Here is a 17,574-nt window from a genome sequence, read left to right as displayed (position 1 = left end):
CGTGATGACCAAGCATTCAAATATATGAACCTATGGGAGCTATTATTATTTAAACAAGCACAGTTCCAGATTCAAAGAATTTGAGTGGGAATACATAGAATGAGGAAGAGTTATTGTGGGAGGGAGCCAGTATACAGCACTAATTGTCCAGCCAATGAAGATCAGTACTAGAATTGGTAAGACGAGCTCAAGCTCCTACTTCATTTCACTGACTTCAGAAAGCAGTGTCACTATACTGGAGAGTTGATTTCCTCAGTATGACAACTAGAAATCTTCAGATTTGACCAAAGGTTAGATTATTTTCCATGTCTCCAAGTCTAATTACATTGTTGAAGAAGACAAAATCTCTAACTGAAGTGATTACCTCAAGAAGAGCAACTCTCTAAAGACATTATTTTAAAGTTATTATCAAGGTTAAAACTAGCAAAAAAAATTTAATTTCTTAATTGAATTGTTTACCAGTGAAGTCTGTATACCCATTAAGATAATTAAAGTAAAAATTAGTTACAAAATGAATTTTTATCTGATTGGGCTAATCTGATAAGATTTGTGTATATGATACTGCCTTTGACTTTGGTTAAGTTGATGAGACATACACTGAATCTTGCCATTCTTTCCTCCTTAAATATACAGAGAAGTTATTTCTCTCGATCTAATTACATATTCATGAGATCACTTATGCGAACTCCACAAAGAAACTTTAAAGAATAGTTACCTAAATAGAGGTATTATGCATATTTCTACCTAATGAATAATGATTTTCCCAAACTTGAAGACTAAAATCCCCAATTCACCCAGCTGCCAAGTGCCAGAATCAAATTTTGCCCATTTTACCCTAAATCACACATTGAAAATCTTCAATTGCTAAACATATTCATAGGAGATTATTCCTATGCTATAGTGTTAAGAAGCATTGATCAGCTTTATCAACATTCATTTAGAACCTTATAAAACTACATGTTTTGAGTTGTTTTATTCTCTCAACTGAGAAATGTGAAGTCTGCAAAAATAAAAATTTGGCTTTATTTGACCCCTAAAGAATTATAGAACTAAATGTTAACGCTATAACCCTATAATGTTAACCCTATAAATGAAAAAGATTTCCTCTGCCTCATTGTCTTGTTGATAATCTTTGCTCTTGCCTTAAGATAATGACAGATAACAATATCATTCAGAAAAATCTTCCCTATGTCCTCCTAGCTGATGGTCAAAGCAAATTGGGTCTTTGAACATTTAAAATAAACTGAACAGGAAGAAAATGGAAAGAGTATAGGTACTTCTGCAGACATATTCACAATTCTCTAGTGTATTAGTTATTCTGTTGCTATGACTGAAAGTAAGTTAAGGAAGAAAAGCTTTATTTTCATTTGTAATTCTAGGGAATAAAGACTATGATGGTAGGGAAATAGTTTTGGTGGCCTGACGCTGGCTGATCCCACTTTCATCTCTACACAGGAAGCAGAAAGAACAGGAAGTGAGGTGCAGCTATAAAATCTCAAAGCCCATCCTCATTGGCATACTTCCTCCAACAAGACTACATCTCCCAAAAAGTCTGTATCCTCCTCAAGTAGCATTGCCAATGGGGGACCAAGTGTTTAGATACATGATCCTATTGCACACATTTCTCATGCAAACCAACACCTAATTCTCTGGGTGTGAAGGGAAGAATTGATGTAAACATATCAAGTTCCTGTACTGTGGTTATTGTTTATCACAGTATCTCTTACTTCTTGTGTTCCTTCTCTTTTCTGTTAGTTAAGTATCCCAGAATATTTCTCATCTGGGTACCTTCCTACCTCTCTTCATCTGATTGAGAGCACTCCTTCCTAGGATTTTCATTACAGCTGGATCCCCTGAATTCTCTGCCACTTCTTGTCCACATATACCAGTTGTCTTCCAATGGCACTGTTTACTTTTCTCCCAAACACTCATTGGCACTGTCATGAATGTTTTGAGGTATTTTTGTTGTTATTGTTTGGTATGGTTTAGCTAGGTTTTTGTTGTTGTTGTGTTCTGTTTTTGTTTTTGTTTTGAGGAAGAATTTCATTTTGTAGCCCAGAATGGCCTCAAACTCATGACTAGCTCTTAGCTCCTGGCCTCAGCCTCCCAAGTCATGGGATTACAGGTGTGTGGCAGCACGCCTGACTCCTTCGTGGTTTGGGTACTTTGGGGACTAGTTTGCTGTTTTCCCTCCACTTCATCAACAGAGGTTCTTGCCTAAGTGTTGCTTACTGCTCAGAGCCTAGTAGAATGGCTTGCATACGGCATTAATTGACCTTAATTGTTGGATTAATTGTAGAATAAACCCACATAAGCAAGACATTAAGCGTAGCAGGAATTATTCAAGATGCATCTTCCAGCACTTTCCCATGTGTGATCCACCATCCTGAGCTGTTTGTGTGAGTCAGGCTGCCCCAGAACAGGTGTCAGCTCTCCCACTCTGAAGTAGAGCAAGATGGAAAACTTAACCAAACATTGACATCACTGAATAAAAAGCCAGTTTGCCAGACAAAAGCAGTCCTGTTGTACACATGGGATGACTCCCTGTTCACAGCTACACAGATTGGATTTGGAGGGTGTTTTTTTTTTTTTTTTCTTAAGCACTTTCTGGTAGTGAACTCACAAATAAAAAACATCTCACAGCTAAATTAAAGTCGCCATCCAAACACTTGTCAAGTCCCAAACTCTACACATCTCAGTGACTGTCCATTCAGAATGACCCTCATGAAACCCATGTAGCTTTGATAATGAAAGTGTAAAAGCCTAAGCAACTGTATTTTTCTCACTTATCCACAAAAAAGGAATTATGAGAGAGTTGAAACTAGAAAAACAATTGGTTGTAAATCCTCTTCCACAAGTGATATTCTTTGGTCTATGTTCCATCCTTCCTTGTGACCTAATATTACCCTTTCTTGGTCTTCTTTTTAAATGTTATACTGTACCCACAGAACTGCTTACATAGAGACATGTGTACATTATAAGCTAGGTCTGCATCTGGGGGAAAACAGGAAGTTAGGTTTTGGGGTTTTTTTGTTTGTTCGTTGGTTTTGTTTCTGAGTTTGGGTCACTTAATACTATACATTCTAAGTCGATTTCATTTTCCTGAAAATTTAGTGATTGTTTTTCTGTACAGCTGAAGAATAGTATTCCATTTTGTATATGTACCACATTTTCAGTATTAATTCATCTGTCGATGGGCATCTATGTTGATTCCATTACCTTGCTATCTGATAGAGCAGCATTAAACACAAATGTACAAATATCTCTGTGGTAGGATGTAGAGTTATTTGGATACATGCCTAGGAGAGGAATAGCTGGTCGTGTGGACACCCTATTTTTAACTCTTTGAGGAACCCAAAAACTGAGTTCCATAAGGGTTGTATTAATTTGCACTTCCACCAGCAGTGAATAAGGTTTCCTTTTTAGCACATCCTCTCCAACATTTCTTGATAGCCATTCTGACTGACACAAGATGGCATCTCCACATAGTTCTAATTTGCATTTCCCTGATAACTAGGGTTGTTGGATGCTTTTTAAAATTGTTACTGGTCATTTGTGTTTTATCTTTTATAAGCTGTCTATTCATTTCATTGTCCCATCTGTTGATTGGCAGTTTCAATCTCTTGGGATTAATTTCTGCAGTTCTGTATAAATTCTGATTAGGTCCTGTCTGAAGCATAACTAGTAAAAGGTTCATTGAAAAAGTTAGTCAGAGTGGATACAGAGACAGAAAGACAAGACGCAAATTAACAGCATTAGAGATGAAAAGGTGCTATTACAGTGAAATCCAGAACATTAGTAGAGAGCACTTTGAAAACTTATACTCTAAAAGGCTGGAACACTTAGAAAAATAGGGAAAATTTGTAAAATCATATGAACTACCAAAATCAAAGTCAGAAGAAGACCATTACAGGCAGTGAGATCAAAAATTTAATCAAAAGGCCACATCCATGAAAATCCCAAGATTGGAAGGATTCAGAGCTAAACTCATTTAGACTTTCAAGGAAGATTGAATACAACTTGTCTTCATTTGTTCGACAAAATAGAATTAGAAAGAATACTACTAAATCCATTTTATTAAGTCAGTAGTATTTTGGTATCAAGCAGGAAAAGATACAACAAATAAATAAAACTACAGATCAATTTATTTGATGAACATAGATGCAAAGGTTCTCAAATACTTTCAAACTTTATTCTGGAACACATTGAAGATCATATGTTATGATCAAGTGGGCTTCACTCTGGAGAGGCAAGTTTAACAACATATATAAATCAATAAATAGAATATATGATATAAACAGACAACAATAGAAACAGCTCAATCATCTCAATTGATGCCAGAAAAGGCACTTTACAAAGTTCAATCTAAAAGTCATAGAAACATTAGGAGTAGATGCATCATACCTGAAAATAATACAGGCTGTATACAGGAAACCTATGGCCACCATTATACTAAAATGGAGACAAACTGAGGACATGTCCTTTAAAGTCAAGGGTGAGACAAGGATGTCCACTCTCCCCTATTATTCAATAAATTACTCAAAATCTTAGCTATAGCAATTAGATAACAGAAAGACACAAAGCAGATAAAAATAGGAAAGGAAAAAGCCAAAGATCATGTAACTCAATGAACTTCTATACAGTTGGAATAACTATTCAGATAGAAGAAGTGGAGTTTCACACACTGGATTTTACAGTTTCACTATCAAATGTATTTTTATATATAGTCTTTGGGTCTGATTAATGTTGTATTGGCTCTGGGTTCATGCTGGTTCCTGGAGAGAAGACACAGAGGCACTCTAAGGATGATTTTTAGTCTTTTCCAGCTGCAGGGGATCAGCCTCTGATGGACTAACTCACTGTCCCTTGGCAAAGGGCTTTTTTATGGTTATACAATTCATACCTTTAGCAATTTAATTTCCGTATACCAACACCTCTTTCTAAGCTCCCCAAAGAGACAATGCCAAATGCAAATTCTCAGTTAGGAGAACTCTCCATTTGCCAGTCCTCCCCCAACCAAGTTCTGCATGGGCTTTGCACACTTAGGAACCTCTCAGACAGATTTACATGTTTCAAATGTAACACACCAGAGACAAAAGGTAGCTGTCACACAAAGACAGACGAAAGCTAGGTCCTAACACTCCAGAATCAAACCAGCTGCAGAAATCTGCAGGAACTCCCTCAACAGGTAAAAAATCACACATTTGATGTGTGATTCTTTTTTAATTGACAACATTTTCATAATAAAGTTGGAACAAATAAAAAAGAGAGTCAAACTATCCCTAGCCGCAAATAAAATTTTATACCTAAAATTCTCTAAGATCCTATAGACTTTACTAGAAAATTCTTAGACCTGATAAATACTTAAAGTTGTAGGATACAAATAAATATTAAAAAAACAGTAGCTCTCATATATAAAAGCACTGTACTCTTAGACACAGAAATTGGAGAAAATATCCCATTTGTGATCGCTCCTTTCAAAACGAAGTACTTAGGAATACACCTAACCAAAGAAGTGAAAGAGCCCTACAATGAAAACTTCAAGACATTGCAAAGGGAAGTCAAAGAAGACACTAGATCATGGAAAGACCTCCCATGCTCCTGGCCTGGCAGAATGAAAATTGTGAACATGGCTGTACTACCAAAACTAATCTACAGCTTTCATTTCTGATGTTATGTATCAGAATCAAAATTCTGATGTTATATTTCACAATTTTTTTAAAAATGAAAAGAATCCATAAGGAACCACAAAAAAACTACAAATAGCCAAAGCAATCCTACCTAAAGAGTTGGCAGTATCACAGTATCAAAACTCAAATTATACTACAGGGGTATAGTGATAAACACAGCCTGGAGTCGGCATAAACATTAACAGGTAGACCAATAGAATAGAAGAGAGAGAACCTGGCAATAACAGACAAAGTTTTGGTTACCTAATTTTGACAAAGTAGGCAAAAACATGAAGTGGAAAAAGAATAGCTTATTCAACAAATCATACTGGTAAAACTTGATCTCCCTGCAGAAGAGTAAAGTCTGATTCATATCTTTTACCTTGCACAAAAATCAATTTGAAATGTAGCCAATATCTTAATTTGAAACCTAAAATGACTGTATGAAACTCCAAGGAATCCCCCTAAAGAGATTAGGATAGATAAAAACTTTCTGAAGAGAAACCTCAGGAGCACAGTATCAGCATTGGGACTATATGAAATTTAAAATGTTTTGCATCGCAATACATTCACTGTTTTTAAGTAAATGTTTTATAAGTCACTTCAACCAGGCTGAATGAATTTCAAAGAAATAGAATTAGTTATTTTTTTTAAATCCTACACATAGCATGTTCTATAGGACTAAAGAAAGGAATTAGGAATGTCATTACTCCCATTGCCAGCCAAGTTTTGATAAATAGCCCAAGGATACACATTGGCCAAAAGACAGTATCTTCAATCAATAGTGCTTGTCAACCTGGATAGCTACATGTAGAAGAATGAAAATAGATTCTTATTGCTTACCCTTTATAAACTCCAAATAGATCAAAGACCTTAATATAAGACCCAACATCCTGAATCTGACAAAAGAGAAAGTAGGGAAAAGGCTTGAACTCATTAGTACAGTGACTTTCTGAATAGGACCACAGTAGCACGGGCATTAAAACCAACAATTAATGGAATTAATATTTGTGGCATTATGAAATGAAAAAGCTTCCGTACAGCAAAAGACACCATCATTTGACCAACGAGGCATCCTAAAGAATGGGTACAAAAATCTTTACCTCCTTATACATCTGTCAGAAGGTTACCATCTAGAACATACAAAGATTTAAAAACTTAAACATCAAGGAAGCAAACAAGGTTTCTAGGCCTGACAGACTCCAGAGGACAAACACAGCTAAAACCCACACCTGAGGTGGGAAGAATTTCACCCAGGAGCCTGTGGGACACCATTATGGTAAGTGAGTACAAGGTGGTGAAATTGGGGGCAGGGGTGTGTGTGTGTGTGTGTGTGTGTGTGTGTGTGTGTGTGTGTGCGCGCGCGCACTGGGAGTGAGATAGATCTGAAGAGGCAAGGGTGGTGAGAAACAGGCTGAGGGAGATGCCCTGCTTGCTACCCAGGTCAGATGTTTGTGTCTAGGCTGTTGCCAAGGGCCATGACTTGGTGCGTGATCCTGATGCAGCTGTGCGGGTCTGTGTTGATGTCTGGCTCCCTTTACAACTGAGTGTCCTATGGACACCTGGAGTCTGAGTCACTACCTGTGACCAAGTTGATGTCCCAGGGATGTGCCCCCATAGGGGCCATGCCAATGCGGATTCCTATGCCGCCACCCAGGACCATGCTGACCTCCGACCCAGACTTCTATATGTCTGGGTCTGTGGCCCTGCTGCAACTGGGCTCCGATTTGAAATCTATGGCTCCTGTTGCTACTGAGGGCCCTGAAAAGGCCTGCAGTCCAAGCTGACACCCAAGTATGGTGATATTTTATTTGTGCTGAAATGTGATTTTATTTGTATCTTAATAAATAAAGTTGCCTGGGGGTCAGAGCTAATAGCAGGCCATAGCAGAAGCTGGGTGGTGGTGGTGAACACCTTTAATCCCAGAACTTGGGAGGCAGATCTAGGCAAATCTCTGTGTGTTCAACGATACAGCCAGCATGGAGACACAGGCCTTTAATCTCAATACCAACCATAGAAGACCTGGAGGTCTGTATAGATGGGCAGTGACGAGGAGGTCATGTGGTTGGGTTTACAACCAATGAGAAGGCAGAATAGAAAGTCAGTAAAAAGGACAAACACACAGGATATAGGTCTCTTGCTGAGGAGGCCAGCAGCAGCAGTGAAGGGTAAGGTTTTTAGCTCTTAGCTATTGCTCTGACCTCTTGAGCTTTCATCTCTGCATTGGCTCTGTGTTTCTTATTTAACAAGACGGTTATATCAACACCCGAGTCCATGTTGGTCTTAGAGGATCAAGCTGCCCCCAGGGCCATGGTGTTGTCCAGTCCCAAACTGTAGAAATAGGCCAGTCTGGGTTCATGGCGCTACCACAGCCAGGGTCTGTGACACTGTCAGTCGATCCTGTTACCATTGAAGGTTGAGTGGATACCAGGGGTCTGGACTGCCACCTGGGGATATGTTGGCATTTGGACGGCATGTTGCCACCTGGGCCATGCTGATCTGAGCAATCTGCAATGTCAACTAGGACCAGGATGACATCTGGGCCTAGGCTGTTGCCAAGGACCATGTCTGGGTCTGTGGTCCTACCACAAGGTGAGTCCCTGCTGATGTCTGTGGCCTGTGTAGCCACCAAAGACCACACTGATTCCCAGAATCGGGGCCTCCACCTGTGACTTTCTTGGTGCCTGAGGGCTATGCTGCTGCTGGGCCCTGCAGACCTGAATAAAACGCACTGCCACCCAGGGCCAGGGCATCATACAGGCCTGAGCTGCCGCCAGGGCCACGTCTGGGTCTGTGACCCTGCTACAGACAGGACCTGTGCTGATATCCAAGATGCCTGTCACCACTGAAGGTAGTGTGGAAGGCTCGGGATCTGGGTCCACACCCAGGGTCATATGGGGATTCAAGGGCCATGCTGCTATTGGGTCCATGATGATCTAAGTGACCTGTGCTGCTACCTGAGGCCATGGTGTTGTCCAGACCTGGCCTGCTGCCAGGGGCCATGTCTGTGGTCTTATTGCAGTTACAGTCTGTGTTCATGTCCCTGGCTCCTATTACCCCTGAAAGCAGTGAGGATAGGCCTGCACAGAGTATTCCCTGCTCCTTACCAACTGCACCACTCTGGAGAGTGGGCCCTGCAACTCCCCAGGACGGCACAGTAAAGCTGTTCCTGCTGGCAGGCGTGCAGGCGAACTGGCCCTGAACATGCGGGAGTGGGAGGGCTAGCCCCGTGTTCTGTCATGCAGTGGCATGGGCTCCTTGAGGAAAGTTCCTGCTTTCTGTTTTGTTTTGTTTTGTTTTGTTTTGTTTTGTTTTGTTTTGTTTTGTTTTGTTTTGTTTTGTTTTGTTTTTTCGAGACAGGGTTTCTCTGTGTAGCTTTGCTCCTTTCCTGGAACTCATTTTGTAGCCCAGGCTGGCCTTGAACTCACAGAGATCCGCCTGGCTCTGCCTCCCGTGCTGGAATTAAAGGCAGCGCCGCTGCCGCCGCCCGGCTAAGTTCCTGCTTTCTAAAAGGAGTCCTTCTCCTTATCTCTGGCGGTAGGAACCTGTGGCCCTTCCTTGATGTAAGAGGGCTCCTGGCGGAGTTACTGAACAGAACAATAGGCATTTAGATACTTGCTGAACTTGTCCCGGAAAGTGCTACAGTGAAGTTAATGGCTGCCTTCCATCCCTGAATCTTCTTTCAATCTTGCCTGTGGCTAAACTATTGAGTGCAAAATGTATATTCCTTTTTCAACAAACATCTAGGGCTGCCATCCTGATTCACCCTTAGATTGTGTCAGTCCTGTCTCCTTTCCCCTCCCCCAACTCAATACATCCTCTTTGGGACCTGAACCCCCATAGAAGCAGGTTTCCAGCAAGATACCAATGGCCTTACCAGACAGCACAGGCTACCACAGAAAAAGCCCAGGAATGGGTTACCTCTTTTGGAATTGTTGGCCAGTGAGGTCCTATAGGTCCCCAAACATTACAGCCTATTGCCAATGATTGGTTACCTTCCAGAACTTGACGGTCAAATCTTATTGCTTAAGACACCATATATTTGAATCATAGAACATGGAGAAACCAAGCTGGTACTGACCTGGAAGCTTCACCAAGACACTATGCACATTTACTGGAAGAGAAATGTAATCATCAATCTTGCCCACCTATGAGCAATAACCATGACCAACATGGCCAGACATGCCCAAAGATATAATAGTGACATGAACCACTTTCTGATTGGATTTAATGTTAGAATTCCTAACCACTCCACAACCTACATGACCACGAATGAGCTGTCCAGTAGCCAGGCAAGATGCTTAGTCATCCCAGGGCCTTACGTCCTACATAATCTGTGCACTGCATGATCACATAATCTATGCACATGCATGGCGTAGCTATGTAAACCCATATGCTCATGTGTGGGGCAGGGTAGGGGGAGGACCTATAAAAGCAGGTTCCACATATTCCTTCTCTGTCTTCCTGCAAAGTCATTCCATAGGTCTATGCACACCCTTTCTATTCTCTTCCCTTAATAAACTCTTATAGTGGGTTTTGTTGTGCCTCATGGCTTCTCTCGAATGGTAAACAGCACCACTTAATAAATAACATTTAAGGTCAACTTCACAAGATAGAATTCATACCTAACATAGTTATCAGTCCAAGAACCTGGGGCTAGACAAGTCACCCTCTATAGGGAAGGATCTACTACTAATATTCTACTAAATGACCATTTATTTAGACCAGTTTTTGTTTTTGTTTTCTGCCCTGGAACTCACTCTGTACACCAGGCTGGCCTCTAACTCCTGAGTCCTGGGATTAAAGGCATGTGCCACTACCACATGGCCTTAGACCAACTCTAATGACTTATTTTCATACCCACAGATTAGTGCATCTCTCTGTGGGGATCTCTGCAAACACTGTGGCCAGAATAGTAACAATCTGCTTAAGGCAAGAAGGCAGTCCAGTTCAACAAGACTCAGTAGCCAGTGCTGGCTCAAACTTCAAGAGTCTGACACCAGGCAATTCATTTTAGGCATACTTAAAAACAACACAGGTTGGGAAAAAGTTTCCTCATGATGATTAATTCAATCTTGTGTGTACAACACAGCTTAAAACGTGATTGCATGAAAACTCTTATAAAGTACAAGAAGCATCTTCCATTAAGATGGGTTCTATACATTAACTGAGACAGTATGCTCAAGGTAAACATTTTCATGACAAGGGTCTCCAGGAGGACAGCACTGTAGATTGACTAAGATAAACATAAGAGTCTGGGGGAGCCAGTGTGACCATACAGATTGTACAGAGGTCACCAGGCTATTAACCATATCCATTCCCAGCCTTCTGGGCAGAAAACAGGTTATACATCTCTCCCTTTAAAGAGATAACCCTTAGTATTTAACATTCCTGGTTTCCCTAATGTTCATCTGTGAGCATAAGTACCAACTGTTAGAATTCCTAGCCACTCAACCAGCTACATGAGCATGTGTGTGCTGTCCAGTAGCCAGGCAAGATGCTTAGTCATCCCAGGGCCTTATGTCCTATGTAATCCGTGCTCTGCATGATCATGTAATCTGGGTGCAGTGTGGTCACACAATCTATACACATGGGTGGCATAGCTATCTAAGTCCATATGCACATGTGCAGAGCAGGCAGGGTGGGGGGACCTATAAAAGCAGGTTCCACCTATTCCTCCCCTCTCTTCCTGCACAGTCATTCCTTAGGCCTATGCACACCCCTTCTGTTCCCTTCCCTTAATAAACTCATATGGTGGGTTTTGTTGTACCTCATGGCTTTTCTCGCATGGTAAACAGCACCGCTTAATAAATAACATTGCACTGCTTAATAAATAACACCTACATGCTTCCTGCATCTCTTAATCATTATCAGAAAAGCTCATTTCTGCAGCAGATGGTGACTAACAGAGAGATACACAACTGGTCAAGGGACAGAGAGTAAGAGACGACAGAATACTCAACTCACACTTGGGATACCTATACCACACTCTTCCTCCAAAGGCTGGAGAACCATTGTGGAAGAGAGATCAGAAGGATCCTAAGATCCAGAGGCAGTGGGTGACTACAAGGAAAGGGTGGTTTTAGACATAGTAGGGCAGCCGCCCATTAAGTCACAATGTGTGTGACAGCATGCACAACCTCAATCCAGGCAAAATCCCAGCATGGAGAAGAGAGGTGGGAACAAAGTCACATCCCTAGTTCCTAGAGGAGCTATGATCGATTGATAGCCTCTGTCGAGGGAGAGTCAGCTTTCTTTAAGGATGTGGCCCCTAGTGGGTGAATTACACTCCAGTGGAAGGCCACACTTCTGAGAACATATTGGCTGCACCAATTGTACTTAATGAGTTAAAAAAGAGAAGAGGGGGGCATGGATCTGGGAGGAGTTTGGAAGTGAATATGATCAAAATACATTGCATGACATTCTCTAAGAACTAATAAAAAGGAAAGTCATCAAATAGCCATTAAACACATTTTTGTCTGTTTCCATACAAGACTGAAAATTTTCCAAGCTACTGCCCTTCAATACAAGAGCATCTAGACACCAAGGACAAGCCTCACTAGCTATGTAAAAAAAAAAATCTTTATTTGCCATCTGACAAATTCCAGGGTGATTAAAAGCTGCAGATAACACTTTCATCATTAAAGGAAAAATATTCTGCAAAACCTAGGTTTGCAGAATTGCTGTGAGCATACACAGAAAGATGGAAGAAAAAAAAACAACAGGAAAAAGTAATGCTTAAAATGCTTTGTTCCAGGGTAACAACAATAATGTCAGCCTTACAAGTACATCAGGCCCTGGGGTTGACAACCTCCACCTGGGTGTGGACTCCACCTGGGTGTAGGCTCCACCTGACTGGCACTTCCTAGCCAAATGCCAGACTCTGGTGTGTAGTCCAGTAGTTCACATGTGGAAAATGGCCTATGAAATTACCAAAGCTGTTCATGCTTTCCATTTGCCTGAGGATTTTGTTTCTGAAGTGGGAGCCTTCTCCTCACTCTGTATTACTGTTTCCACCATCAGATGTCATGTTGTATTTGGTTCACAGTGAGGTTAAATATCATTTCAGAAATCGAGCAGTACAGTTTTTGGTAGCTAACAGCAAAATGTAATGTAATCTTTTGTTAGCTGTGTTTTTAACAGTATCAGATAAAGAGTATCCAAAAGGGAATTGTAGGATCAGAATCCCAAAACCCTCTCTCCCTTTTCCTTCTTTCCTTAATGTTTCCTAACCTTATTCTAGTTCCTTACTCTCTGTTCCTTGACATAAACTACCAACCTCAAACAGTGGTAAATTTTACCTCAGATAGATATGTAGTGTTTCTACACATACTGCCAGGGTTACTACTTAGAGCCAGACCTCTAATGAGTAGCTGCTGCCTGGTGATGCCGCTCTATCTGAGGGGTGAGGGTGGAAATGATTTTTGGAATGTGGGAATGGATGCTAGGAACTTGAACCAAGCCTACTGCCAGTACCAAGGACACAGTTAGCACACTGGTAGGGACAGGAAATGTTATAGCCCTATTGTCTTCTTGCCTGTACTTTCTCTAGTCAGTCCTCACACAAAAATAAGAAACAGAGAATTTTATTTTTTGCAGAGTCGCAAACTCAGTACTACCAAACAAAGCCTAGGCAGACGGATTTGGAGCCGAGGCCAACAGCATGCACCTTGCTCATTTGATCTCAAGGCTGAGCTCTGTGCCAGCTGCCCACATCACAGCAGCTTCTCTAGTCTGCTCAGTAGGACAATTCAACTTGTTTACTTCTGAAAACAGACGCAGACTTTTGGTTATAAATGTTGAAACAGATCACCCAGGTCATCCACTAAATCTCCACTCAGAGAAACAATGACCCAAATGCCAGACATGAATAAATACCACCTTGATTATATGAAACATTTTAACCAGAAAAAATATAAATATAAATGAGGCATAGCTCTCTGAGACTCGAAGTAACAACAAAATCATTCCCGATAAGTTATTTTCCTTTCATATAAGTGGTTTGCCTTTCTTCTTTATTCTCAAGGGAATCCCAATTTCTCAGCAAGCAAAGGCTGAAGAACTGGTTGACGTATTTCCCAAGCTTTTGTTCTCCCTGCTTCTTTAATGCTTCTGCTAGAGAGACATTACTGTTTGAAGGCTCTGTGGGAAATAATAAAGAATTACGAACTATAAATCCCACAGTCAACCAGTAAAATTCCAATAGCGTGGTATAAAACAAGTGATTATGCAGTCCCATGACCATGCCAGAAGTAAGATCTAAACTTCCTGAGAAGTTGATAGCTATCACATACATTGCTACTAATCATGAGATGGGTTGCTGAGACCTGTTGGCATGAACAGTATCCTTGACTGCCCCCATACAAATGCATTCTGAAATAAGGAAGGCGGGACTGAAACAGGAACCCTCTGGCAGAGTCATTTCAGTTGTCCACAATATACCATCAAAGGGAGACTCAAGTCTCTTCCTTTGTTTCCTCTCTCTGTTCCTGCTCTTTTCCCTCTGCCAGGCCTGGCTTCTCCCTCCTATCCCCTCTTCTTTCCAATAAAGCCCACTCTAACTCTGGTTTTAAAAAAAGGGAGACTCAGTAGACCTTTTTATTTAAGAATTTTTAAAATTCATTTTACATAACAACCACAGATCTCCTTCTCATCTCTCTTCCCTCTCCCCGACCCCAGCCTTCCTGACCCAACTCCACTCCATCCCCTCCTCCAAAAGAGTAAGGCCTCCCATGGGGAGTCAGAAAAGCCTGGTACATTCAATTGAGGCAAGACCAAGCCCCTCCCCCCGGCATCAAGGCTGAGCAAGGCCTCCCACCATAGGTAATGGGCTCCAAAAGGCCAGTTCATGCAGCAGGGATGGATCATGCTCCCACTACTGTGGGTGCCCACAGAGGCTTCCTAGTGAGAATTTACTCAGGGTCAGAGAATCTGAGCTTGCTTTATTCACCAGGGTTGTATAATGGATGATTTGGTCACAGGTGTATTTACCAGGTGTTTTGAAGGGTCTACACTTGGCTGTAAGGTGTGTTTTGATCTTGCAAGGGGGAGGTCTTTTGCCCCTCCCCTTGGCATATTGTAAAAAGCTCTTTCCAATCAAGGATGAGGCTGTTGGGTGTTTCTTCTGAAGCTATCCTGTGTTTCTGTCTTCTTTCTCATCCTCTAAGTCTCTTTATCTGATATTTCCTCATTCCTCTCTCCTCTACCTAAGACCCCTAAAAAGGTGGGAGCAGGTCCGAGCTGGACTCCCACAGACTCCCACACACTGCCATGGGCCTCTCAAACAGACCAAGCTATACAACTGTCTCCATATGCAGAGGGCCTAGTCCAGTCCCATGCATGCTCACAGCAGTTGGTCTATAGTTTGTGAGTTCCCACAAGCTTGGTTCAGTTGGATAGACAGACATTTACAGAAGGACTTTCCTAATAGAAATTCTAAAAGTATTTAGAGTGGTGGTTGTTTATAGTCTCAAAGAAACTGTAGCAACCTAATTTTTTTTTTTTTTGTTTTTTGTTTTTTTTTTTTGTTTTTTGTTTTTTGTTTTTCGAGACAGGGTTTCTCTTGTGTAGCTTTGCGCCATTCCTGGAACTCACTTGGTAGCCCAGGCTGGCCTCGAACTCACAGAGATCCGCCTGCCTCTGCCTCCCGAGTGCTGGGATTAAAGGCGTGAGCCACCACCGCCCGGCGCAACCTAATTCTTTAAAAGGAGTTCAATAAAGAGATTAAGCAGTTTAAAGAAGTTACACAAGATAATAAATTAAGCTTGCAGAATTAGAATAAATGAAAGCAAAAAGTAAAATATTATAAAAACAAGTCACTTATAAACTATATCTAAAATAAGCATAACTTTTGTTCATTACTCCAGCCAGAAACTAAAACATACAAGAAAAAGTAAACAATAATAATAATAACAGGAATAATTTAAGTTTACAAAATAATAAATTGGAATTTAAGCAATAAAGTAAGTAGATAGGAGAATGCTAAGTTATGAATTAAACAATATGAACAATAAAAATAAAATGTAAGTCACTGCTAATGAGGGAATAAAATAAATTAGTATTGTGAGCCCTGTTAATAATAGGGGAATGATTAAAAATTAACAAAATTAGGTGTGACTGTGACAATATTAAGAGGTCAAAGATGAGAATATGACCTAAGTTCTACATCAATAGTTTCGAAAAACTAAAAGAAATGGACAAATTTCAACTAAAATAGAAAGAAGCAAAAACTAGTCCCCAAAGTAGAAAAATATGACAGGAACAATAAAGAAAATACTGAAGAAGTAATTTTTTTTTGTGATATATATTTTTTATTTTACAATACCATTCAGTTCTACATATCAGCCATGGGTTCCCCTATTCTCCCCCCTCCCACGCCCTCCCCATACCCCCAGCCCACCCTCCATTCCCACCTCCTCCAGGACAAGTCCTCCCCCGAGGACTGTGATCAACTTGGTAGACTCAGTCCAGGGAGGTCCAGTCCCTTCCTCCCAGACTAGGCCAAGTGTCCCTGCATAAGTTCCTGGTTTCAAACAGCCAATTCATGCAATGAGCACAGGACTTGGTCCCACTGCCTAGATGCCTCCCCAACTGATCAAGCCAATCAACTGTCTCACCTATTTAGAGGGCCTGATCCAGCTGGGGGCCCCTCAGCCTTTGGTTCATAGTTCATGTGTTCCATTCATTTGGCTATTTTTTTCAATAATTGATTAAAACTGAAATTTATTATAAGCCACAGTCGTCCTAGGGACCTCCATGCTATATATATTTATATATATATATATATATATATATATGTATATATATATATATATATAGCCTTTATGGTTCTATGGGTTGTGGTCTGATTGTTCATTTTATATCTAGAATCCACCAATGAGTGAGTACATACCATAACTGTCTTTCTGGTTTGGGTTACCTCACTCATGATGATTTTTTTCTAGTTCCATCCATTTGCCTGCAAATTTCATGCTTTAATTGTTTTTCTCTGCTGAGTAGTACTCCATTGTGTATATGTACCACATTTTTTTCATCCATTCTTCCGTTGATGGCATCTAGGTTGTTTCCAGGTTCTGGCTATTACAAATAGTGCTGCTATGAACATAGCTGAGCATGTGTCTTTATGGTGTGTATCAGCATTCTTTGGGTATATGCCAAGAGTGGTATGCTGGGTCTTGAGGTAGTTCGATTCCTAATTTTCTGAGAAACTGCCATACTGATTTCCACAGTGGTTGTACAAGTTTACATTCCCACCAACAGTGGAAGAGTGTTCCCTTTGCTCCACATCCTCTCCAACATTGGTTGTCATTGGTGTTTTTGATCTTAGCCATTCTAACAGGTGTAAGGTGGTATCTCAGAGTCGTTTTGATTTGCATTTCTCTGATGATTAAGGATGTTGAGCATTTCTTTAAATGTCTTTCAGCCATTTGTAGTTCTTGTTTTGTGATTTCTCTGTTTAGCTCTTTAGCCCATTTTTTAATTGGACTGTTCAGTGCTTTGATGTCTAGTTTCTTGAGTTCTTTATATATTGTGGAGATCAATCCTCTGTCAGATGTGGGGTTGGTGAAGATCTTTTCCCAATCTGTTGGCTGTCTTTTTGTCTTATTGACTGTGTCTTTTGCCCTGCAAAAGCTTCTCAGTTTCGAGAGGTCCCATTTATTAATGGTTGTGCTCAGGGTCTGTGCTGTCGGTGTTTTATTTAGGAAATGGTCTCCAGTGCCAATGCGTTCAAGAGTGCTTCCTATTTTCTTTTCTATTAAGTTTAGTGTAACTGGATTTATGTTTAGGTCTTTGATCCACTTGGACTTGAGTTTTGTGGCATGGTGACAGATATGGATCTATTTGTAATCTTTTACATATTGACATCCAGTTATGCCAGCACCATTCGTTGAAGATACTTTCTTTA

The sequence above is a fragment of the Peromyscus leucopus genome, chromosome 19 (genome assembly GCF_004664715.2).
Source record: "Peromyscus leucopus breed LL Stock chromosome 19, UCI_PerLeu_2.1, whole genome shotgun sequence".
NCBI classification, from domain to species: domain Eukaryota; kingdom Metazoa; phylum Chordata; class Mammalia; order Rodentia; family Cricetidae; genus Peromyscus; species Peromyscus leucopus.
The sequence above is the reverse complement of the archived record's forward strand: the minus strand, read 5'-3'. Positions refer to the sequence as shown.